Genomic DNA, 26,186 nt, shown 5'->3' with positions numbered 1-26,186 from the left:
TATATATATACACTGCTCAAAAAAATAAAGGGAACACAAAAATAACACATCCTAGATCTGAATTAATTAAATATTTTTCGGAAATACTTTGTTCTTTACATAGTTGAATGTGCTGACAATAAAATCACACAAAAATAAAAAAATGGAAATCAAATTTTTTAACCCATGGAGGTCTGGATTTGGAGTCACACTCAAAATTAAAGTGGAAAAACACACTACAGGCTGATCCAACTTTGATGTAATGTCCTTAAAACAAGTCAAAATGAGGCTCAGTAGTGTGTGTGGCCTCCACGTGCCTGTATGACCTCCCTACAATGCCTGTGCATGCTCCTGATGAGGTGGCGGACGGTCTCCTGAGGGATCTCCTCCCAGACCTGGACTAAGCATCTGCCAACTCCTGGACAGTCTGTGGTGCAACGTGACGTTGGTGGATAGAGCGAGACATGATGTCCCAGATGTGCTCAATTGGATTCAGGTCTGGGGAACGGGCGGGCCAGTCCATAGCATCAATGCCTTCGTCTTGCAGGAACTGCTGACACACTCCAGCCACATGAGGTCTAGCATTGTCTTGCATTAGGAGGAACCCAGGGCCAACCGCACCAGCATATGGTCTCACAAGGGGTCTGAGGATCTCATCTCGGTACCTAATGGCAGTCAGGCTACCTCTGGCGAGCACATGGAGGCTGTGCGGCCCTCCAAAGAAATACCACCCCACACCATTACTGACCCAATGCCAAACCGGTCATGCTGGAGGATGTTACAGGCAGCAGAACGTTCTCCACGGCGTCTCCAGACTCTGTCACATCTGTCACATGTGCTCAGTGTGAACCTGCTTTCATCTGTGAAGAGCACAGGGTGCCAGTGGCGAATTTGCCAATCTTGGTGTTCTCTGGCAAATGCCAACGTCCTGCACGGTGTTGGGCTGTAAGCACAACCCCCACCTGTGGACGTTGGCCCTCATATCACCCTCATGGGAGTCTGTTTCTGACCGTTTGAGCAGACACATGCACATTTGTGGCCTGCTGGAGGTCTTTTTGCAGGGCTCTGGCAGTGCTCCTCCTGTTCCTCCTTGCACAAAGGCAGAGGTAGCGGTCCTGCTGCTGGGTTGTTGCCCTCCTACGGCCTCCTCCACGTCTCCTGATGTACTGGCCTGTCTCCTGGTTAGCGCCTCCATGCTCTGGACACTACGCTGACAGACACAGCAACCTTCTTGCCACAGCTTGCATTGATGTGCCATCCTGGATAAGCTGCACTACCTGAGCCACTTGTGTGAGTTGTAGACTCAGTCTCATGCTACCACTAGAGTTAAAGCACCGCCAGCATTCAAAAGTGACCAAACATCAGCCAGGAAGCATAGGAACTGAGAAGTGGTCTGTGGTTACCACCTGCAGAACCACTCCTTTATTGGGGGTGTCTTGCTAATTGCCTATAATTTCCACCTGTTGTCTATCCCATTTGCACAACAGCAAGTGAAATTGATTGTCACTCAGTGTTGCTTCCTAAGTGGACAGTTTGATTTCACAGAAGTGTGATTGACTTGGAGTTACATTGTGTTGTTTAAGTGTTCCCTTTATTTTTTTGAGCAGTGTATACATATATATATAAATATGTTTGAGGCCAATTATTGGCCGGATTTGTGGGAAGAGCCCCGCACATTTAAACCCCTCAGGTTTCCCCCACTCACCTGTCAGGACGATTGAGTCACCTGGTGCTTCGTTCAGGCTTCCAGCTTCCGACCAATGACATCATTTGGCTGCTGCTGTTCGGCCTCGGCTGCCTTAGGTATTGATCAGCCGTTTGCGTTCCTCTCCTTGCAGAGGGAGATTTGTTTCAGGGCTTTTGAGTATGCCTTTGAGCTCTGTCATTTGCAGTTTCCATGCAATGCTTTGTTTGTTCAGGCTGCACGGCCCTGCCTACCCTTGATGCAGATCACCCTGCCCTTGTTAGTGGATTGCGGTCATGTTACATGTGCAGGTATGGGGGTTCCTGGGTGGCTGCACATGTGCAGGTTTCGCTGGTCATGTCAAGGGGGTTGCATGACAGTATGGGTGTCGGTATGTGGGGCGTTTTGGACTGTTGGTATGTGTCTGAGTGTCCGTGATTCAGCTGGTGTTGAAGTCTGAGGTTGCGGGTATGCTTGTGCGTTCACATTGACGTTTATTATTTATCGCAGGTCTGAGTGTGCGTGTGAATACACTGTTTCCTGTGGTAATTTGTGCTGCTTATTTGTTTTCAGGTGCATGGAACTCTGTCGAGGGTATCCTCATATTTTTTTTCGGTTCATTACGTTCGCACGTCGCAGTGCGTTACACCTTGCTACTTCACATACACTAGGTCATAGGTATTGGTGCTGCGGTGGATGAGTAGTGGCTTTCCACCAAGCACGTGGTTAGCAGCTGCATTGCATACACATAGTCTGAGTGTTGTTACGTTGATTGGTCACCATTGTCCTCGAGTTCCCCGCTCATATGTCATATGTCACACGTTGTCTTGCCACTGTCCGCATTACTGGCCGTCAGACAGACTTTGTTCTGCTCCTTGTCATTTACCCGCAGCGTCTCAAGTGCCGCCACGTACATACAGTGTAATTTTATGGGTACTTTATTGTACGTTTGCCCCCAGACCTCAGTGTGACATGCCTGTTCGTTCCAGGCCTCGGTGACGTCTCGGTTAGTTAGCCTACACCCGTTATGGGCCTGATTCTGCCCCACGTCTGTGTGTTGCCATTACCGTATTTTTCGCCCCATAAGACACACTTTTTCCTCCCCAAAAATGGGAGCAAAATGCCCCTGCATCTTATTGGGCGAATGCTGACAGTTTAACATCGCTGGATGCGATGTACGGAGCGGGGGCTGGGGGAGGGACTGGGAGGAGGAGCTGGGGGCCGTCAATAGCGGTGGGGCGGTGCGGTCACTGTACTATAGCCCCGCCCCACCACTCCGGTATTCTAATATAAAATGTATTATTGAATTAAAAGTTATTAAACATGCCCCCCTCACTCCTAATAGTACCGTATATCCTAATTGCTTCTGTATAATGCCGGCAGGCAGGCCGGGCGGGCGGCAGCATAACTCCCTGATGTCACGTGCCTGCGCCGCCTCCTTTATGAATGAAGCAGGCGGCGCAGGCAAGTGACGTCAGTGAGGGACATTATACTGAAGCAATTAGCATATACGGTACTATTAGGAGTGAGGGGGGCATGTTTAATAACTTTTAATTTTGTTTAATAACTTTTAATTCAATAATACATTTTATATTTGTATACTGGGGGGGGGGGCGGCGGCGGGGGGGGGGCACACGGAATCTGTGGATGGCACAGTTAAGGGGTGGGGGTCTGTGGATGGCACTGTTATGGGCTGGGGGGGGGGTCTGTGGATGGCACATATATAACAGTTCCATCCACAGATCCCCCCCCTGTAACAGTGCCAGACACAGATCCCCCCCCTGTAACAGTGTCCGTCATCCACAGATCCCCCCATAAGTGTCCGTCATCCACAGATCCCCCCATAAGTGTCCGTCATCCACAGATCCCCCCATAAGTGTCCGTCATCCACAGATCCCCCCATAAGTGTCCGTCATCCACAGATCCCCCCATAAGTGTCCGTCATCCACAGATCCCCCCATAACAGTGTCCGTCATCCACAGATCCCCCCATAACAGTGTCCGTCATCCACAGATCCCCCATAACAGTGCCAGCCACAGATCCCCCCCATAACAGTGTCCGTCATCCACAGAGCACCATTAGTTCCAAACCCACCAAAAGCAGACCTTTTGGTCAAAAAAATTTTTTTCCTTATTTTCCTCCCAAAAACCTAGGTGTGTATTATGGGCCGGTGAGTCTTATAGGGCTAAAAATACGGTACATTGTTCACGGTCTTTGTGTTGTCTGGTTTGTCGGGTGTTTGGTGGTGGGTCAGAGCATGTTGGCTTTTCCGCTTGTTACATTCTTCGCTTCTCTCATTCACAGGATATCTCAGGCTTCGGATTTAGATGAGTTGCTCTCTGTTCTGCCTTCCCCTGCCAGGGACTCCGAACACGGCAGTACTCCATCCCTACGAGCATAGACCATCCCCGTCTTATGGCTGAATTACGGCATCGCAGGATTTCGTTTTCGGCGACTGCCCGCAAAGCTGAACTGTTTCGATTATTTTTTCCCGCCTCAGCTGCGGATGGTGCTGCGGCCTCCGGAGTCAAACTGGTCTCTCTGAAAACTGTGCCACTTCCCTTCTGCATACAGTCTTGAATTCCCTTAACTCCTCTCTCTAGGATTTGCAGCAGCGTATGGAGTCCGTGGAGGTGGCAACCTCCGGCCCCCCGGCCGCGGCTGTCCTGGTGGTTCCCGCAGCCCCCCCGTGCTCTCAGGTATCTCTGCTTCACCTCCCTCTATTACTCCGGCTCACTTTGCACCCCATAGCATCAGGGAGAACATCTTGGAGGAGAAGGATGTGAACCTCGCTACCTTGCTGTTGGCATCGCAGGACATGACCGAGAACAAGGCCTTTGCCTGCGGGGACGTTTCGGTGATCCTTAAAGCAAAGGATCCCCGTCTAAACCGTAAGCTGTCCCTGCCTGAGTTCATGTTGGCGTTCAGCGTGTACAGAGATGTGGTTTGTTCGGTGGCGCCCAACAGGATGGGGGAAGTTGGACTTGTATCTGTAACGGGTGGTGGAGTTGGGTCACAGGTATGGTGGCTGGGCGTTTTACGACTACCACAGGTCTTTTTCGGCTAAGGCAGCGGCCACCCTGGCTCAGTTCCAAGTTGTCATCAACTGGGGCGGCGTGGACATGGATGGTGCTGTCATTTTGCAGGTTTGAGGGCGCCGGCGTGTGCCATCTGCCAGTCCTCCTCCCATGCCACCACTTGATGTCCCTCCGCCGAGATCCCGTCCGTACCGGGTTCTTCCAGATCGGCTGCAGCCTCTCTCCCGAGTCCTAAGTAGGCGGTGCAGCTGGATAAATTGGGTAGGCCCATTCATTTTTTGGGCAAGGCCCAGATATGCAACAACTTCAATCATGCCGCTTGTAACTTTGGCAATGCCACCTCCTGCATATCTGTGCTCTGTGCTTTTGGGCCCACCCCAAATCGGCTTGTACCTTGTGGCAGGGGGATTCAGCGGGACTAAGCAGGGTCAACGTGGGGTTCCTGAGTCGCTGTCTGGTAGGTCACTCGTCCCCCGTCTTTCTGTGACTTCCTGGTCCAGGGGTTCACCCTGGGGTTCCACACAGGGTTCATTGCCTTGCCCACCTCCTCTTTTGAGTGCAGAAATTTGCTGTCGTCCTCCCTGGATTCGGACGCCATTGACGGATTGCTGGCTCAGGAGCTAGAGAAGGGTTTTCTTATTAGCCCCTTTGTTGCCTACCCTTTCCGAACTTGGAACGTGAGCCCTGTTGGACTGGTTAGAGGTAAATTTTCCAAAAAACCCAGCTTAAGCGCCTCATTAATCCAGTGTGCCTAGTCTGAATTCGTTGATCCCGTCGGAGGAGTTTTTGCTTAAATATTCCTCTGTGGATTAAGTGATTAAGACAATCATCCTACCAGGCAGGGACGCCTGGTTGTCCAAAGCGGACATTTCCGACGCTTTTAAGCTTCTCCCGGTCAGGCCTTCGTTTTGGCAGTGGCACAGTGTCAAGTGGAGAGACGGGTATTACTTTGCCACAAAGCTTACTTTCGGCTCTAAGAGTAGCCCATGGCTGTTTGACAGGTTCACCAGGCCTTGAATTGGATTCTCACTAACGTGGTGGGCTGCCAGTTGGTAATCCACTACCTGGATGACTTTTTTCTGTTTGAGAATCCGGGTCGGCCCCCTGTGGATCTTCTATCACTGCTGGCCGTTTTCGCCAAATTGAATGTCCCCGTTGCGGCCCATAAGATGGAGGGTCTGGATACTTCTGTCATGTTTTTGGGTGTACGGTTGGACATGCTGCGCATGCAGGCCAGTTTACCCCAGGATAAATTTTTACAGGATCAGGCTCACCAGCCGTGCCATGTGTAGGGCCGGATCTGCCACCAGGAGGGAGCTGCAGTCTTTGCTTAGCATGCTTAATTTTGCCATGTGTATTATACAGCAGGGCAGGTCCTTCATCTCCAGGGTGCTTGCGCTGCTGCCTTCGGTTCCTGATGCGGGGTCCTTGGTTTACCTGGACCCATGCGCACGAGCGGACCTGGCGATGTGGGAGGAGTTTCTTAGTCGGTGGAACGGTGTGTCAATGTTTATCCCGCAGCTTCGGCGGATTTGCCTCGTGTGATTAACGATGCCGCAGCCTCGAGGGGCTACGCGGCCATTTTTGGCCCCCACTGGCTAGAAGCCCCCTGGTCGGAAGAGGTTTTGGAGATTCCAGAATTTGCGAGGACTCTTCCCTATTCAAAACTTACCCTATCGTAGCTGCGGCAGCAGTTTGGGGACACTTGTGGTCGGGTGAAACAGTAACATTTCTCATTGATAATCAGGCAACCTCCGATATCGTCACTAAAGGCAGATCCAAGTCCCTAGTCATTATACCCTTTCTGAGGAGGCTGGTATGGTTATCTCTGCAGCATAGTTTCAATATATGTTTATCCCTGGGAGCGGAAACACTGCTGCGGATACACTGTCACAATTTAATTTCCCCCTTTTTTTTTCCCAACAGCATCCAGAGGCAGACGTTACAGCCACTCCGGTGCCCCCCTTTCTCTCTACTGATTCTGGACTGACCTCTCACTGGGCCACCGCCTGCCACATCATTGAGAAGTCATTATCTGAGAACACAAGGAGGGCTTACAACTCAGCCTGGCACAAGTTCCTAGAATTTCACGAGAGGCACCAGAGACTAGATTCGGGCTACATCAAATACATACTGTCATTTGTATCGTATTTCCACACCAACCTGGGTCTTTCACGTTGTACCATCAAGCTGTATTTAGGGGGGTGCAACATCACATGTCACTCCGGGACCCCGACAGACCATCTCTCTTTTCAGTGCATCTTTTTAAGGCTATACTCACTGGAATCCAGAAGCTGCAGTCAGGGTCTAGACTCACCCGCCTTCCCATTTTTTGGGATCTTGATCGTGGGCTGTCGCGGGCACCTTTCGGTGTACTGCCCAGCCTGGTTTTGAAGGCGGCTATCTACTTAGCCTTCTACGGGTTTCTAAGGCTAGGAGAGTTCACAGTTACCAGGCCACAGGGCCACGCTCTTTCCAGGAGACAGCTGGTTCGTCACCCCACCTTATTTTCACTATGTTTGGAGCATTCGAAGACACTGCAACCTGGCCAAAGCGTGGAGGTCAAGTACTTCCCTTCACAGAATGCCTGGTGTCCAGTCAGAGTCCTGGACCAGCTGCTAGCTGATCTCGGTCATTCCTCTCCGGAGGTCCACTCAGTTCCGCACACTTCATTAAACATGTTCGCATCCTCCTAGCCAACAGGGGTCTCAACCCCGAGCAATATTCTGGGCATTCCTTCAGGATAGGGGCAGCTTCTGCGGCATCCAGGCATGGTGTTCCAGTGCATGTCATTAAGCAGTTGGGAAGGGGGAGTTCAGGCTGTTATGCTAGGTATTTGCCTGATCCACAGCTGGAAATGGCACAGGCATTCTCTAAGCTTCTGCTGTAGTTGCTACTTAAATGTATCCCCTTTCCTACTGAGTGGTTTTTGCCCCTTATTGCATACTGACCATAGTGACCGTGACACACCTCAGGTCAAGGTTAGGTAGGGTCATCATCTGCATGTTACAGGTACGAATCAGTGGGGCTCAGACTACAAGTTTGAGGCCAATTATTGGCTGGATTTGTGGGAGGTGCCCCGCACATTTAAACCCCTCTGCTTCCCCCACTCACCTGTCGGGACGATTGAGTCACCCCACCCTCCCATACCCCTTTCAGCAGTATTACTTTGAGTATGCCCCCTTATTGCATACTGCCATAGTGACTGTGACACACCTTAGATCAAGGTTAGATAGGGTCATCATCTGCATGTTTACAGGTACGTAAAATGTAGAAAAACAAAAAAAGTAGCAGCACACTACTAAATGGGTGAACAGGTGAATGTGTGAACAGGGTCAAATACATGACGCCAATACTTACTATTAAGCAGGGAAGAAGCTCTTAGCGCATATTATTGATCAAAAATATGTCGGGCCCATCTACAGACGTCAAGTAGCTTCTCATCAGATGGGACCTACTCTAACACAGAGTGTCCAGCTCCATTGTTACCCTGATTAAAGGCACCAGGGGGTGGGCAGGGAGTGCTAAGTTCCAAGAGGATGCCTATTCCTCTATTATATATACATACAAAAAAGCGGAACAGCACCTCCAGGTGCAAGTTACCAAGCAACAATGTAGAAAAACAAAAAAAGTAGCAGCACACTACTAATGCACTAAGAATGGGTGAACAAGTGAATGTGTGAACAGGGTCAAAATACATGACGCCATTACTTACTATTAAGCATGGAAGAAGCTCTTAGCGCATATTATTGATCCCCCTTACAGCTCACTCTAAGACTGCAGCACTGTGCTGTCTGAGTATAAGCTCCAGGAGAAAGTCACCCTCACTACCAACTCTGCAGTTGACAGAAGTAGATTTTTACCTTCATTATTTTAATCCCCGTCGGCTCATGGGTGGGAAGGTGTGGCCTAACCAGATAAGGGGAGTGGCTTAGTGGGACCTGGTGGTGGGGTTTTAAGTCTTTTGAGGGTGGACACATTGTGGCAGGGGGCGTGTCTGGGCTCTTCTTGCATGAGTGACGACCCTCTGGGCACCTTACTGGCTCATTTGCATACCAAATAAACTGGATTTTCAGAGGATAAAAACATCTATTGCTGGAACCATCTGGAAATAAGTTTCTAAGTGCTATTTGGCCATGGATTTACTTCAATAGCAATTATCCTTGTGACAGATTTACTTTAAAGCTCTCCTACAGCAGTGAAGATAAATGGCTAGGTTTTATGAAAACCTGGAGAAAAACTGTGTATGTGAGACTGGAGGACCTGCGAGCTTCTATTGGCTGATAAGGGTCATGTGACCAAGCTTCTATTGGCTAATGCATTTTTTTGGGAATATCTCAGGAATGTTACGTCCTAGAGAGCTGAGACCCAGTCTAGCACCTTCCCGGACCCCTGATGTACCCTGTGTGCCAAATTTGGTGATTGCGGATTCCTTTAGCGGACATGCTACACACACACACATACACTCAGTTTATATATATATATATATATATATATATATATATATATATATATATATATATATACACTGCTCAAAAAAATAAAGGGAACACAAAAATAACACATCCTAGATCTGAATTAATTAAATATTCTTCTGAAATACTTTGTTCTTTACATAGTTGAATGTGCTGACAACAAAATCACACAAAAATAAAAAAATGGAAATCAAATTTTCAACCTATGGATGTCTGGATTTGGAGTCACCCTCAAAATTAAAGTGGAAAAACACACTACAGGCTGATCCAACTTTGATGTAATGTCCTTAAAACAAGTCAAAATGAGGCTCAGTAGTGTGTGTGGCCTCCACGTGCCTGTATGACCTCCCTACAACGCCTGTGCATGCTCCTGATGAGGTGGCGGATGGTCTCCTGAGGGATCTCCTCCCAGACCTGGACTAAAGCATCTGCCAACTCCTGGACAGTCTGTGTGCAACGTGACGATGGTGGATAGAGCGAGACATGCTGTCCAGATGTGCTCAATTGGATTCAGGTCTGGGAACGGGCGGGCCAGTCCATAGCATCAATGCCTTCGTCTTGCAGGAACTGCTGACACACCTCAGCCACATGAGGTCTAGCATTGTCTTGCATTAGGAGGAACCCAGGGCCAACAGCACCCAGCATATGGTCTCAAAAGGGGTCTGAGGATCTCATCTCGGTACCCTAATGGCAGTCAGGCTACCTCTGGCGAGCACATGGAGGGCTGTGCGGCCTCAAAGAAATGCCACCCCACACCAATTACTGACCCAATGCCAAACCGGTCATGCTGGAGAAATATTGCAGGCAGCAGAACGTTCTCCACGGCGTCTCAAGGACTCTGTCACGTCTGTCCCATGTGCCTCAGTGTGAACCTGCTTTCATCTGTGAAGAGCACAGGGCGCCAGTGGCGAATTTGCCAATCTTGGTGTTCTCTGGAAAATGCCAAACGTCCTGCACGGTGTTGGGCTGTAAGCACAACCCCCACCTGTGGACATCGGGCCCTCATATCACCCTCATGGAGTCTGTTTCTGACCGTTTGAGCCAGACACATGCACATTTGTGGCCCTGCTGGAGGTCATTTTGCAGGGCTCTGGCAGTGATCCTCCTGTTCCTCTTGCACAAAGGCAGAGTTAGCGGTCCTGCTGCTGGGTTGTTGCCCTCCTAAGGCCTCCTCCACATCTCCCGATGTACTGGCCTGTCTCCTGGTAGCGCCTCCATGCTCTGGACACTACGCTGACACGACACAGCAAACCTTCTCCCACAGCTCGCATTGATGTGCCATCCTGCATAAGCTGCACTACCTGAGCCACTTCTGTGGTTGTAGACTCCGTCTCATGCTACCACTAGAGTGAAAGCACCGCCAGCATTCAAAAGTGACCAAAACATCAGCCAGGAAGCATAGGAACTGAGAAGTGGTCTGTGATCACCACCTGCAGAACCACTCTTTATTGGGGTGTCTTGCTAATTGCCTATAATTTCCCACCTGTGTCTATCCCATTTGCACAACAGCATGTGAAATTGATTGTCACTCAGTGTTGCTTCTAAGTGGACAGTTTGATTTCACAGAAGTGTGATTGACTTGGAGTTACATTGTGTTGTTTAAGTGTTCCCTTTATTTTTTTGAGCAGTGTAATATATATTTTATATATATATTTTTTTATGTAATGAGTTCTTTTCATTACTAACATTGTACAGCACTAAGCGCTTAAACATGTTGTAAATTATAATGGATATTGAAAATTATAATGGATATTGTAAATTATAATTGATGTACTACCTTATTGAAGTTGAGATGCTGATTGGTTTTAGTTTAATAGAAATTCCAAAGCAAATAACAATTGACAGGTATGGTCTGGTCCTAATGACCTAAGTATCCATTTTATATCAACAGAGTGAAGAAGTATCCACTTTGTGGTCATATAATACCTTTTCAAGGAAAGACTTATCAAACTCTAAATGTAGGGCTTAAAAAGTCCATTACTGAGCTGTGGTGATAAAACGCCATTAGAACAAAAGGAGAAGAGAATTTGTATCAGATCATTCTGCATGGATTTTTTTACTGTGAGGAAAATATACACCAATCACCCATAACATTAAAACCTGGTTATTTTAGCTAAAACTAGCTAATATTGTGCAGGTCCCTCTGAGGAGACACGGCCTCCACAAGACCATTGAAGGTGTCCTGTGGCAATTGTCACCAAGACCACCAGCAGCATATTGCCAAATTATATGTTTTCCAACACTTAGAAGAGAGTCTGATAAAATCCAAATTTATTCAATGTATAAAATGCATCAACATCAAGCCCATCTAATAGTGACATCTGAAACTTTTAGTAGTAGTCTAGAAGTAGTAGTCTTCAAGTAATTCTAGAAGTGAGCACGTCTCTCTTCTCCATATCAAAAGTACAGAGACAGCCTCCATATATCAGGACTTGATTTTCCAGAGCTTTCCCCACGGAATGCTTGCGGGTAAGATCTGGGAAAATTTGGAGGTCATATCAACACCATGAATTATTTGTCACCTCCTTAATCTATTCCTGAACAAGTTGTACAGTGTGGCATAGCACAATATCCTGCTAAAAGAGGCCACTGCCATTAGGGAATAAATTTGTTATGAAGGAGTGCACTTGGTCTGCAACATTACTTCCACATGAATGCCATTGCCCAAGAGCATCAACACTCTCTGCCAACCTGTCTTCTACCCACCTTGGTGGCATCCTTTCTCCAGTTAAGTGGCACACATTATGTCTCATTATGTAAAAGAAATATGATACATCACCAGTTCACCCTTTTGCATTGCGCCATCGTCCAGTTAGATATCGATAAGGGTAAGTGTGACGAAACCAACCTCGCCACTGGGTGGCTTCCAGCCTCTTGCCCCAGGATTATGGGCCCTCTCATCAGCCAGGCTTCCATGTTCACAAAGGACCTTTACTAACTTTTGAACCCCTGGTCTAATTCGTGCCATTTTTGGATATGTTAAATATCTATGTGTACTGTAAAGGGTGGGACATTGTATATTTGAGTAGTGATGTCTGTCCTATTGTCCCCACGTGTGTATTGGTGATTTCCCTTTGTCCTGAGAGATAATTTAGTTACTCCTCGGTTGTCTCCAGGACAGAAGATACTGTGTATTCTCCTGCCTGTGATACAATTACATTAAACCCATTGTGTAAGGTAATTGTATCACAGGCAGAGGGGAGTATTTTGTGTGGGACTGTATTGTATGTGTTTATTGGTTGTTTTTACAAAACCCTGTGGGTGGTAACCTTGTTGGAAAATGTGCATAAGTCAATGCTTGTGTGTTCAATAAAGAGTTCCTGTTTTACCCTTCATCATGTTGAGGCTGGTGTTTGGGTAACTGATCGACACTGGGGATTGCCAAACGCTGAAGATTTGCTATACTCCCCCGGCTATACTATTAGCTCTTGTAAGAGCTGTTCCTGCTCTCTGGATTTAGGAGTGGTTGACCCACTGGAGCCTGGAGCCTGGTCTTAGGTCCAGGGTGGGTAGGAGACGGCGAGACCTCAACCAAGCTTCGGTGGTTTGTGGGGTCTGCAGTGCTTACGATGTCAAGTGGAGTGCTTGGAGGCCTCGGGAAGCGCTAGGAGCATCATTCGACGGAGGTACCCGGTCGGGGTGCCAGGAGATCCGTTACAGTAAGCATGAACACTCTGACTAACTTCACCTCTGAAGCCCCATGCACAGCAATACACTGTGTTCCTACACCCTTGTACCATAAATTCATTGGCTGTCTCTGTGGTATTTGGTACATTTTTAAAGATTACTATGAGTATGGCATAGCTAGAACTGATGCAGCCTGGTGGCTCAATGGTTAGCACTGGTGCCTTACAGGAATGGGTTCCTTGGTTCAATTCCAACCAAAGACAACATCTGCATGGAGGAAAGAGAGATGGGTTATTGGTTGCTCACCTGATCCACTGCACTGTATAGGTGCTCTGTTCTGACTGATTCACCCAATCAGGAGGGTAGTTAATAACAATAAAGGTATATAATGGAGAACCCGGCACTCTACATCTATCAAGGTGCTAAAGAAGCAATATACACAGGTGGTGGTAAAAAATATATATTATTTTTAGAAGGGTAGGTTTGAGAGTGGGGAGTAGGAGTAAATGTTCTAAAATTGTAGAGGTACTGAAAAAAATGGGGTACTCAAGAAAAAATGTTGATTTGCAATATGCGGCAGTAGGGATGCAGGTGCACAGTAAAAAATGTTTGTGCGGGTGGGTGGGTATGACAATGCTGTGATTGTCTAGTGGTGGTTACCCCCTTTCAATTGCTAGCTATGTCCATTAGTTATGCAGTCCGTTAAAATTATCTTGGAAAAGTAATGTGAGAAATATAAAAAAATATAAAATTTATAATATGGGTAGAACAATAAAAAGCAAGGAGTATCCAGTGAAAAATATACGAACAAAAAAAAAGTGGTATATCAGTCGGGTGCTGTACTTCTGTGTGGCGTCCCACACATTAGGTGAAGGACTGCACACTGACTGTTTTACCTTCTTTGCGGGGTATGGATCTCCTGGCTGTTGGAGCAGCCTTACAGCGCTCAGCGGTGTCTGTTTCCGGTCTTTCGGCGTGCCGCGTGTGTGTGACGTCACTTCTCAGGCGACTCGCGTCTCGCGTGTCTTTGCCGGGTGCAGTATTGGGATCTTCGCTGGTGATGTATTTTCGATCCAGGGGATTTGGATGAGGTCGGTGGTGTGGAAGCGCTTCCAAAGTAAGATTCTTGGCAGGTTTCTAGAGGGGAGTCACCAGACGCGTTTCGAAGGACTGAGCTGCCTTCTTCATCAGTGGTAGCCCTCTGACTGCCGTTATCCTGCCTTTTATGCCGCCCGTGGATAACGGCAGTCAGAGGGCTACCACTGATGAAGAAGGCAGCTCAGTCCTTCGAAAACGCGTCTGGTGACTCCCCTCTAGAAACCTGCCAAGAATCTTACTTTGGAAGCGCTTCCACACCACAGACCTCATCCAAATCCCCTGGATCGAAAATACATCACCAGCGAAGATCCCAATACTGCACCCGGCAAAGACACGCGAGACGCGAGTCGCCTGAGAAGTGACGTCACACACACGCGGCACGCCGAGAAGACCGGGAAACAGACACCGCTGAGCGCTGTAAGGCTGCTCCAACAGCAGGAGATCCATACCCCGCAAAGAAGGTAAAACAGTCAGTGTGCAGTCTTCACCTAATGTGTGGGGACGCCACACAAGAAGTACAGCACCCGACTGATATACCACTTACTTTTTTTTTTTCGTATATTTTTCACTGGATACTCCTTGCTTTTTATTGTTCTACCCATATTATAAATTTTATATTTTTTATATTTCTCACATTACTTTTCCAAGATAATTTTAACGGACTGCATAACTAATGGACATAGCTAGCAATTGAAAGGGGGTAACCACCACTAGACAATCACAGCATTGTCATACCCCCCACCCGGCACAAACATTTTTTACTGTGCACCTGCATCCCTACTGCCGCATATTGCAAATCAACATTTTTTCTTGAGTACCCCATTTTTTTCAGTACCTCTACAATTTTAGAACATTTACTCCTACTCCCCACTCTCAAACCTACCCTTCTAAAAATAAATATATTTTTTTACCACCACCTGTGTATATTGCTTCTTTAGCACCTTGATAGATGTAGAGTGCCGTTCTCCATTATATAACATCTGCATGGAGTTTGCATGTTCTCACTGAGGTTGCACAGGTTTCTTCCTACCCATCTAAGGACATATTGATAGGGAATCTAGATGTGGGATGGATTATAATGTATGTTAAGTGCTGAGGAACATGTCACTGTATATAAAGTTAAATAAATAAATATTTAATAAAATTGCAAAATAAAAAAAAGTAAGCCTAGCGATGTAGCCACTAATCCCTATGTACTGTACCAGGCTACAAAGACAGGGACTCCCAAGAAGCCCTGTTATAGATTCTGAGTAGGATATAAAGCTTCCCCTCAAATGTCTAGCTATATGGAGTAAGTGCAATATTCTTATTATGTCATCAATAAGAACATGTTGTCCATTTTTCCATTAATTCCCTATATATAAAGGAGAAAAATTTACATATACAGATCTCCAGAAAATACTCGTGAAAAAAGATTTTATATATCTGATTTGTGCTATTTATTCATTACAGTTTATTAAATTAGATTATCTACATGTGAGTTAGGCCGCATACACAAACATATTATGGTTGATATAAAACACCATATGATGGCATATAGAGTACCTACTGGATGTCTCCGCCAATGACATAATTAAAGTAAACTTCAAGCATTTCACAATTTGCCTACATGTAGATACTATAGTATCTATACTCTATAGTAAAATTTGTAAAATATACATATGGAAATAAAATTTTGCTGTAAAAAAAATTTGGTTTTCTATTTGTTTTTCCAATTATGTTTCCTTTACATTTTCTGATAAGGGTGATATGAAAGTCTTTATTTTCCTACTGATTAATGTAAATATATTTTAATACATAGGTAATATATAAATTGTGTTGTTTCATTACCATTTATCCTTTCTGTTATAGAATGAGCTGGTAATGCATTTTGTGTTATGGTTCTACTTTAAGTGTCTGACTATGACCTTGAGCAGAACTTTTGTATACACACCATCCTCAATGTACTGTACAAAGCACTATTTCAGTCTGGCTATTGGGCTAGGTTATTTGTATCACTAGATGTTTCATTTTCAAGGGTGGCCAGTTTGATCTGCAGCTTCCAAAAAAAATAAAGAAATCTAGATGGAACTTGATATGATCTCTCCAGCTCTCTAGTGCATCTAATGCTAAAAATTTGGGAGAGGAGAAAAAGAGATTGATTTGTGTTCAGTCGGCTCCTTGAGTTTGCTTAACATACAAAACTCATTTTCTTTCTGCTTGCAATATTGATCAGCAGAGGAATGTGATAAGATTACAATAATCTTTGCTTTGAAAGAGCCTCCCTGCAATCAAAATGAAGAGAAAATAAATTGTTCTTTTAAATGATACTCATTGGGCAATGAGAAGTTGGGTATATGAAATGCAAGCCAGTAAAAAAGTGACATATTCCATAATATATGGCTTCAGAACTTAAGGTACAGTAAGATAAAGCTGCATTCACACATGATTTTTAATGAAGCTTTCCATTTTTTAAAAAATTTTATTTATTTTTTAGCCAGAGCCAGAAGAGGATCAAAAAGAGCTGAACAGTATAAAAGGACAATTCACACATATGTCTTTGTTATCTACTCCTGTGTGTGGCTGAATTAATTGTTTCAAAAGCTGCAACTATAAACCCAGCATAACATGAATCATAGGATCAGCTTTAATATACTGTTTTTAATATAATGAACTTCAGATAAATTTATTTACCAAAACGCTATTTTGGAAAAGTCACTATAGTATAAACATGGGGGGGGGGGGGTATTTGAAGTCAGTTTTGCTGGAGTCTGCGTTGGATTATTCTGCGTTGGTTTACATACATCAAATGAATCACATACTGTATGTATTTTTATAATTATTGCAGCTCTGTTTGGTAGTATTAGGCAGGCATCACATCACACTTTTTTTGTATTTTTCTTTCTTTTTAAGCACCATTCATTCTGGGTTGCTGTGCATATAAAATGGGATTACATACATAATATAAAACAAAAACATGTACAATAAGCAGAACGTTATTGACTAACTGGTACAGAGGAGAAGAAGACTTTGCCCCCTTGGGCTCACAATCTATAAAGTTTACAATCTGATCAAATTTTCTTCTCTTTCTTGTGTCTTAGGCTTTCTCTCACCTGGTTTAAAAAATAAAAAGTATGGAAACGCGAATCTCCAAAATGTGATATGAAACCCGCTTCATTTGGTTACAGAATGGCAGGATAGTTTGGTTGCTGCAATATTTAATCAAGATATGGCGACAGACTTTAGGTAGTATTTGAGCAGCATAAGTACCATTATGCTTGTGTATGGTATTAAAGTACAGTATTGGAGGCATGTAAGTACTAAATGCGTTGAAGATAGGCATTTATGACAGATACATAACTGGATAGAGAGATAGATAGATAGATAGATAGATAGATAGATAGATAGATAGATAATGTGAGATGGGGAAACAGCACTCATTGTGTAAACACTGTGTTTGTGTAAATAAAGTTAAAGGATTTAGAATGACATTCTGCTGTTTGGCCATAAGAGGCCTCTGTTTCCTAAGCATAGCTAAAAAGGACTGCATTTCTAGATTCATCTTATGTTGAAAACTCCCAGGGGGTGGAGTTAAAAAAACATGGAGAGAGAAAGACAGAAGCAGCCATCTTAGGGTGAGCTTGGAAGAGGCATCCAGGAGCTGTGTGAGGAAAATCCCTCGACATCCGTGAGAGCATCCTCCAGGGACTAGAGATGCAGCCAAGGGGAGCTGATCATGTCCGTTACCCTTATCTTGTCCAGAGGAAGGCGAACTGAGATGGAAGCTGAGGAGTAAAGCCACAGACTCTGCGATACAGCACGCTGGTTGGAGAAACCCTTGTTCCTTCCACAATCACCAGCTTGCACAAAGCAGACGGGGTCGGTAAAACTAATTGTGCATGCATCTGATACACTTTTGGTGCCTAGGATCCTAGAGACTGAGACCAAGCCTGTAGTTAGTTAGTTAGGTTTGCTGTTTGTCAGGCCACAAGTATTGTTAACTATTCAAGGACTTCAGATTTTAAAGTGTCAGTTCACACCGGAGAGCTGAGAAATTCACAACTAACTTGAGCCATGCTGGTGTATTCAGGAGAAACCCTATAGCACGTGTTGTTCAACCAGTTGTTGGGGATTATTATAGCATGGAATAAGATTGCAAGCTGTTGTACTGTACTGCTGGCTAGCCCGCATTATGCACCCAACAATTGTTCCTGACTGTAGAGTAATAAAAGGTAAGGCGTGGCTGGTCTATTTGAGCCCACCAGTAGGTAAATTTACCACTAATAACTCCAGCATCCACCTGAGGGAGTGTCGCTGTACAGCACAAGGCCCCCAGCCCCTGGCTAGGTGTATGTAAACTTATTTTGTGATTGCATTCATGACCACGTTTAAGTTAAAAATACGGTTTTGGCAAAACTGGTGTTTGAGTTGCTTTCCTCGTTTGTGACTTTGCTGTATCCTGAAATTGATATATTCTACAAATTCATTACACAAAGAGTGATCTATCTAAAACGTTTATTTATTTTAATGTTGATGATTGTAGCTTACAGCTAATGAAAACCCAAAAGTCAGTATATTAATTGAAAAAAAATAATTATACAAAACTGTTGGCCTACTGAAAAGTATGTACAGTATGTGCACTCAATATTTGGTCAGGGTTCATTTTCCATGAACTACTGCATTAATGCGGTATGGCATGGAGACAATCAGCCTGTGGCACTGCTGAGGTGTTATGGAAGCCCAGTTTGCTTTGATAGCTGCATTCAGTTAATCTGCACTGTTGGGTCTGGTGTCTCACACCTTCCTCTTGACAATACCCCATAGATTCTCTCAGGCAAGTTTGTTGGCCAATTAAGCACAGTGATACCGTCGTTATTGAATTAGGTAGTGGTACTTTTGGCAATGTGGGCAGGTATCAAGCTTCTCAGCAGAGGGAACATGAAGTGCACAAAAATTTCCTGGTAGATGGCTGCCCTGACTTGATATAACACAGTGGACCAACACCAGCAGATGACATGGCTCCCCAAACCATCACTGACTGTGGAAACTTCACACTGGACCTCAAGCAACTGGGATTGTCTGCCTTTCCACTCTTCCTCCAGATTCTGGGACCTTGATTTCCAAATGAAATACAGAATTTCCTTTTGTCTGAAAAATGGACTTTAGACCATTGAGCAACAGTCCAATCCTTTTTCTCGTTAGCTCAGGTAAGACGCATCTAACATTGTCTCTGGGTCATGAGTGGCTTGACACAAGAAATACGACAGTTGAGGCCCATGTCCTGGATACGTCTGTGTTTGGTGGCTCTTGGAGCACTGACTTCAGCCGTAGTCCAATCCTCATAAATTTGAGTGATCTTTTTTTGACAATCCTTTAAATGCTGATGTTATCCCTGTTGCTTGTGCACCTTTTTCTACCACACTTTTTCCTTCCACTCAACTTACCACAAAAATGCTTGGATACAGCACTCTGTGAACAGCCAGCTTCTTCCTCTGGACAACTGCCAAGTCAGGCAACTAAACCAGACTGATGGACCATTTAAAGGCCTTGAAAACCTTTGCAGGTGTTTTATGTTGAGTAGCTGATTAGAGTGAGACACCATTGGGGTCATTTATCAAACTGGTGTAAAGTAGAACTGGCTTTGTTGCCCATAGCAACCAAGCAGATTCCACCTTTCATTTTCCAAAGGAGCTGTCAAAAATTAAAGGTGGAATCTGATTGCTTGCTATGGGCAACAAAGCCAGTTCAACTTTACACCAGTTTGATAAAAGACCCCACATGAGTCTACAATATTGAACTTTTTCACAATATTCTAATTTTCGGGGATACTGACTCTTGGGTTTTCGTTGAATCATTCTGTGTGTAATAAATCTATATGAGTTTCAAGTTTTGAATTGAATTACTGAAATAAATTAACTTATTAAGATGCTTTTCTAGTCAAGAAATGGCCTTCTCCTTAGCTAGAAATGCATTTTCTTGTTAGCAGGGGAAAGTTCCTAAAGGGGTTGTCCAGCTGTTAATATGGATGACCTATCGCCAGGATAAGTCATCGATATCTGATTGGTGGGGGTCCGACACCCAGCACCCCCCGCCAATCAGCTATTTTAAGAGGAGGCAGTGCTCCATGTCAGTGCTACTTCCTCTTCATCACAATGCATGTTGACTTGGATTTAAGTGAATGGAGCGAGTGCTTGTAATTACACTACGTCACCGCTCCACAGGAGACAACGCGTAGTGTGATCGGCAGGGGTGCTTGGTCGGACCCCCGCTAATCAGAGACCTATCCTGACAATAAATCATCTATATTAACGGCTTGACAACCTCTTTAAGACTTAATGGCTATGGTCCTTTGGGCTCTAACATTTTTGGTTTTTATTTTAACATAATGAGACGATGACTATCTACTTTTATTCTTACACATATGCTACAGTTGTGCACAGTGGACTCATTCATCAGATATATTGCAAATGCATAATGAACCTGTGCAGAAGCACTTATGTAAAGATACTGTATCTGAAATAAAAAGAGATAATTGCAACATTTTATAGCTTTCAATAAAGTTTAAAAATATTGGAACTGTATTAAGCCAAATTTACAATACACACATTCATTGCAGAATATGAATATTTATGTCATTTACTAAAGGGAGGGTGATATTACCACTGCAATTTAGCTATGATTTTCTCCTTCAAATGGACAAACTGTAATAAAGGCAAGTATTTTTTCTTGCAGATGTGACCTTAGCACATCCTTACACTTTCATCATCGAATCAGACTGCATTTACAAATGTAAATCATCTTCTATCCAAATAAGTCTAATTAGAAGCATTGGAACCATTACATATGTATTCTTTGCTGCACAAATTAGCTCTGATCCCTTGATTGGGATGATACATATGCAGTAAATTGTGCTTCATTTTATCAAAGTGGACAAAATAGCTGTTTTCCATAATATTACCTTACCAAGAGTCGCAGCTGTCATTTTCAGTGTTATCAGATTATCTTTTATTTTTTTTGCTGAAGATGCATCCCTTTCTATTCCATATCCCAATATCTTACAGAATGGAGACTAGTACTTAGTTTACTAAGCAAAAATCCACCATATTTCAGGCTTAATTTGCACCAAAAAATGACAGGACGTGTACAGTTCATCGCCTCTCTAGAAAGTGTTTGCTCCATAGTTCGATTAATTCAACCTTTTAGTGTCTAAAGATTTCTTTTTTTGAAAATGGTGATATCAAATTATTTCTTCCAGGTCCTCTTCGTCCCTGCTGCCTGCGCCATTATGCCTGGCGTGAACGGAAGGGAATAAAGAGACCCCGCAAGGCTTTGCTTCTATAGTGCGCACAAGAGCTTAAAGGGAACCTGTCACCTCTACTATGCTACGCTCACTGAGCGTTTCTAAATGTTCATTGTGTTACCCTAAACATATAAATACACTTTTAATTTAATTTGCAGACAAATTCACGAAGTATTATGCATTTCTGTACTTCTCGCATTTATGCTAATTAACATAAGAGTCATATCTTACTGTGTGACCAGAGAAGAGTCATATTTTCAAGCTCTGATTCATCTCAGGTTAATTTGCATTTGTATCAAATCGTGATGATGTCACCGTCATGTGATTAGTGCAGGAGGTGGGGGGAACTCAGCTGTAGAGGAAAAAAAGCAGTAGGGAAGGACTTTTGAAGACATCACAGTCATGTGATCAGTGCAAGAAGGATCAGAGCTCAGCAGGGGAGGAGAAAAGTAGCGTGGAAGGACCTGTGATGACATCTTCTGACACGAGGGGGGCAGAGATTTGGGTGGAGGAGAATAAATGGGAGAATCAATGGATTCATTGTGAGAGCCAGGGAGATCCTGGGAATTGTAGTTCTTGCCTCTTATACTTATTTCCTGCTATGTTCAGTAGCAACCTCTTGGAGGAAGCGAAGAAAGGAATTAAATATTGGAAGCAGGCATCAAGTTTGATCAGTAAAGCAATGATTTATGTTGTAGAATTCCAGTTTAATTTGACCAATGCTGTTATATAGATTATGGCTTCCATTATGTGTGTTGTAGTATCGCCACCCACTGGCCTGGGTATGATGTTCTCCTTTTCGGTGTTGTGAAATCCTACTTTTTGAGGTTATGAAAGTGATCACTCTGACTGTAGCTGGGGTAGTTGGACGTGTTTTTTAGTTAATTTACCAAGACCAAAACATATTTAAGATTCTAACCATCCATAAAGTTGAAATAATCTAAATTTTTATTTTTTTTACAAAATCGCCCAGCCCTATGATAGACAAGGTTTATACCAAACATTTGTTGTAAAATATTTTCAGAAGTTAAACCAACCAAGAGGTGGCAAAGAAAAATGGTTTTTCTTGAAAGATACGTAGAAGTAGTGGTAGGTCTAGTAGGCAGCAGTTGTCCCCGCTGGATTCAGAAAGGTGCAACATTATAGTTGCTGATAAAGAGGATGAAATAATACATTGGATGGCTCACTCCTCCACTCAGCTGCAGCAGAATGACATGGAGGTGACTTCAGAGTCTGACACCGTGTCGGACACCGTGCCATGGAGCCAGGGGTCACAGCGTTTCTCCTGCTCCTCTTCCTTGCAGCCCTGAAGAAATCTTTCAGTGGAGTCCTCCAAGTCTTCACTGCCCCTTCCTAGAGGGGCGCCTTCCTTTTTCCTAAGAAGTGGCAAGAAAACCCCACCAAGCCCTATGGAAGATCACATAACATCAGCCTGGACATGATAGTCAAGAGAGTTTCCCTGCTGATGATTTGTGTGAGAGCAGTCAGCGTTTGTACTGCCCTGAGGAGGAGGTGGAGGAGGAGGCTTCAGATCCAAGGCATAGCCGTGTTGGTGGTGGTAGTAGTAGTGGCTCCTGTAGCCACGCTATTGGCATTGGGGGCAGCGACAGTTGCAGTTGGGGAAGAACAGGGAAGAGGGATAAAGAATCCACCATGATATCCCACAGTCTGATAGAAGCGAAAGGGAGAGTGAAGACTCCGATGACGATTGTGTGATGGACAGGACCTGGGAGCTGTATCAGGGGGTGAGGAGGAGGGTGATGGGGACAACAATGAAGAGCAGAGGCCACATACCTCCCAAAGAACAGCCAGGGCCACATCTGCTTCGAGATCTGGTAATGCCGCTGACTAGTGGTGAGAGAATCGAGCTTCGGATTCTAGATCCGAAGTTGATTCGCTTCAAGCTTCATTTTAATGCTGTACGGAGACCCCTCTCCGTACAGCATTAAAATGTATGGGCTCTGACGAGATGAACAGATTTATCACCAAAGTCTCTTGAGACTTTAATGAATAACTTCAGCCATCGATTTTTAAACAATTTTAAAACATGTATCCCAAGTCGGCTTCTGTACCAGCTGGTACCTCGGTACTGAAGCCGACTTCGGATCCATATTTTAAAATGGTTTTAAGGTCAAAAAATGGTTTTAAAAATCAAATCCTGAAGTTATTTCACAAATTTGCCTCGCCGGAGCCCATACATTTGAATGCTGTATGGAGATAACTCTCCGTACAGCATTCAAAGTTTTGAACAAATCAATTTCGGATCTAGTATCCAAAGCTCGATTTTCTCAACACTACCGCTGAAGCTGTGGGTAGGTTAAATCAAAATCGTGTCAGAGAGTATCTTCCGTCTGGCATTTGTTTTCCACTCTGCTGGAAGACAATAGCTTTTTGCAAGCTGTTCAAACGCAAAATAAGAAGTGGGCAGGCAAACACAAACATAGGCACCACAGCTCTACTGAATCACATAAAGCATCACCCTATCCCATGGGCAAACAGAGGTGGCAGCTAGCCACTGTAGCAGTTGTCCCCTCCTTCTCCCAGTCCCTCTTGACCAGCCGAACCGCATCCACTAACAGTGCGATGTCTTTCACATCATCATCTCTTTCCACTTTTCCTGCTCAGCCTCTTCCTCTACCTCTTTTGCTCCATTGTCAGCCATCAATAATGGAATATGTGTCCAGGAAACAACTCTATGCACCCAGCAATCCAATGGTGCTAATCCTTAAAGGGGTTGTCTCACTTAAACAAATAGCATTTATCATGTAGAGGAAGTTATTACAACCACTTACTAATGTATTGTGATTGTCCACATTGACTTCCTTTGCTGTCTGGATTCATTTTTCCTTCACATTATACACTGTTCGTTTCCATGGTTATGACCACCCTTCAATCCAGCAGTGGTGGTCAGGCTTGCACAATATAGGAAAAAGCACTAGCCTGTGTGGGGTTCCAAGATGCCAGCCACCAGGGAAAGCCATCGCTTTTTAGTATAGTGTGCAAGCACGACCACCATGTTGGATTGCAGGGTGGTCGTAACCTGGAAACGAGCAGCGCATAATGTGATGGGAAAATTATTCCAGCCAGCAAAGGCAGCAATATGGGTAATAATAATACTTAGTAAGTGCCTTGTATTAACTTTCTCTACATAACAAATGCTATTTGCCTGAAGTGAGACACCCCTTTAATTTCCCCACCTGGCCAAATGTTGGCTGTGTAGTTGCTGCAATATATTAAGTTGAGTTTACTGCATTAAGAGCGCTAATGGCATGCACTCAGCCTCACTGAAAGATTCAGCATTATTTATCTCAAAAAGCCATCCCTACCTTGTACTCTCACTTGGTGGACAACGTGGGCCACTCCCTGAGATTTTCGGTGTTCGGCAAGGTTCAAGACTTGGTGGACACCTGGAGCAGCTCTTACGGGCTGGGACAGTACATGTATTTCACGGCCCACTTGGTCAATGTTTTTTCCATCAATGGCAAGACAGCATCCCGGCATTAAGACGAGGCCAGGTCCTTTTGACCCCCCCTGATTGTGTCATCCTTGCGGCTCTGCCTCCTCCATGGACTTGTTCCTGTCCCCAACAGCAGCAGGGCACAGGGACAGGGTCACTTGCATTACCCATCCTTCCTATCACATTTGTCATGTGAAGCGTTGCCACATCATGTTGGAACTGACCCACTGGGAGAGAGTAGCCACACTGGCGAGCAGTTACTCAAGTATATAAAGCAGAAAACATCTGTCTGCCTGTCACCCCGCCGACTCCAACTAGTTGGTCAGCAACAATGGGCGCAACATCCAGGCCACCCTGAACTTAGGCGAAATAACCCTTACTCCCTGCATGGCGCACACCATCAACTTAGAGGTGCGGTCCTGTTTAATTAAATACACTGGCTTGTACAAGGTGTTGCCAAAGTCCAGAAGACTGTCCAAGCACTTCAGCCAGTTTAATATGGCAAGCAATCCTCTCCTGGACCTTGCCGCTACACCTCTTAATCCGCAACATGCCAACTCACTGGAATTAAAGCATCTGTACAAGCAGCGGAAAGCTGTGAATTATTTTGTCATGCTCCAGACAGCTTTAGCAGCAGGCAGTGGCAGCTCATCCAAGACAGCTGTCAGGTGCTGAAGTCCTTAGAAGTGGTCAGAAATTTTGTCAGCAGGGACAACTGCAGCATCAACAATGTCATCCCTCTCATATTTACTTATCTGAGAACAGACACTGAGCTCATGCACCAGGGGACCCACTGTGGAAGCTGACGTATCCTTGCTGTCTGCCTATAGTTGTTGTGGATACACAAAGGGAATCTGCCATGGAGAAGGAGAATGATGAAGATGAGGAAGATGAGTATGAGAGCTGCCACTGAAAAGCAGGAGGAGGAGGAGTGGAGGAGCAAAGGAATAGGAAAATGGTGACACCAGCCAAGATACCCAATTGTGTCAGTGGGGGGGGGGGGGGGGGTGAGCCAGAAAGAACTGGCTCCTCGGGCACGCAGGCCAGAATAGCGACCCTGTATGCTTGTTTGCTTACGCAGAAACAGGTATATCATTTACATCAATAGTGTTGAGCGCGAATATTCGAATCGAATATTCGAATATCGCAACTTCAAAAATATTTAGAATATAGCGCTATATATTCGTATTCGTGAATAGTGTTGATCTTGAATATTCCAATTGCGAATTTATCGCAAATTATTGCGAATATAGGCACCTAGCAACATCCCTAGCAACCAATAGGAATGTTGCCTACCCCTTAGTGTTGATCGCAAATATTTTAATCGCAATTTTTTATCGCAAATATATTACATTGCCGATTTTCACAATAAAGTAAATAAGGACTGGAAATCACGAATTCTCAAATTTTTCTAATTTATGGCGAATAATCGGCCAAAAATTTGCGAAATATCGGGAATTCGAATATTGCCTATGCCGCTCATCACTAGACATCAAGCATTCTGCAGATTACTGGATAGCCATGCTTTTAGACACTCGCTACCAAGCAA

This window comes from Bufo bufo, chromosome 3 (assembly GCF_905171765.1).
Source record: "Bufo bufo chromosome 3, aBufBuf1.1, whole genome shotgun sequence".
In the NCBI taxonomy this organism is placed as follows: domain Eukaryota; kingdom Metazoa; phylum Chordata; class Amphibia; order Anura; family Bufonidae; genus Bufo; species Bufo bufo.
The sequence above is the reverse complement of the archived record's forward strand: the minus strand, read 5'-3'. Positions refer to the sequence as shown.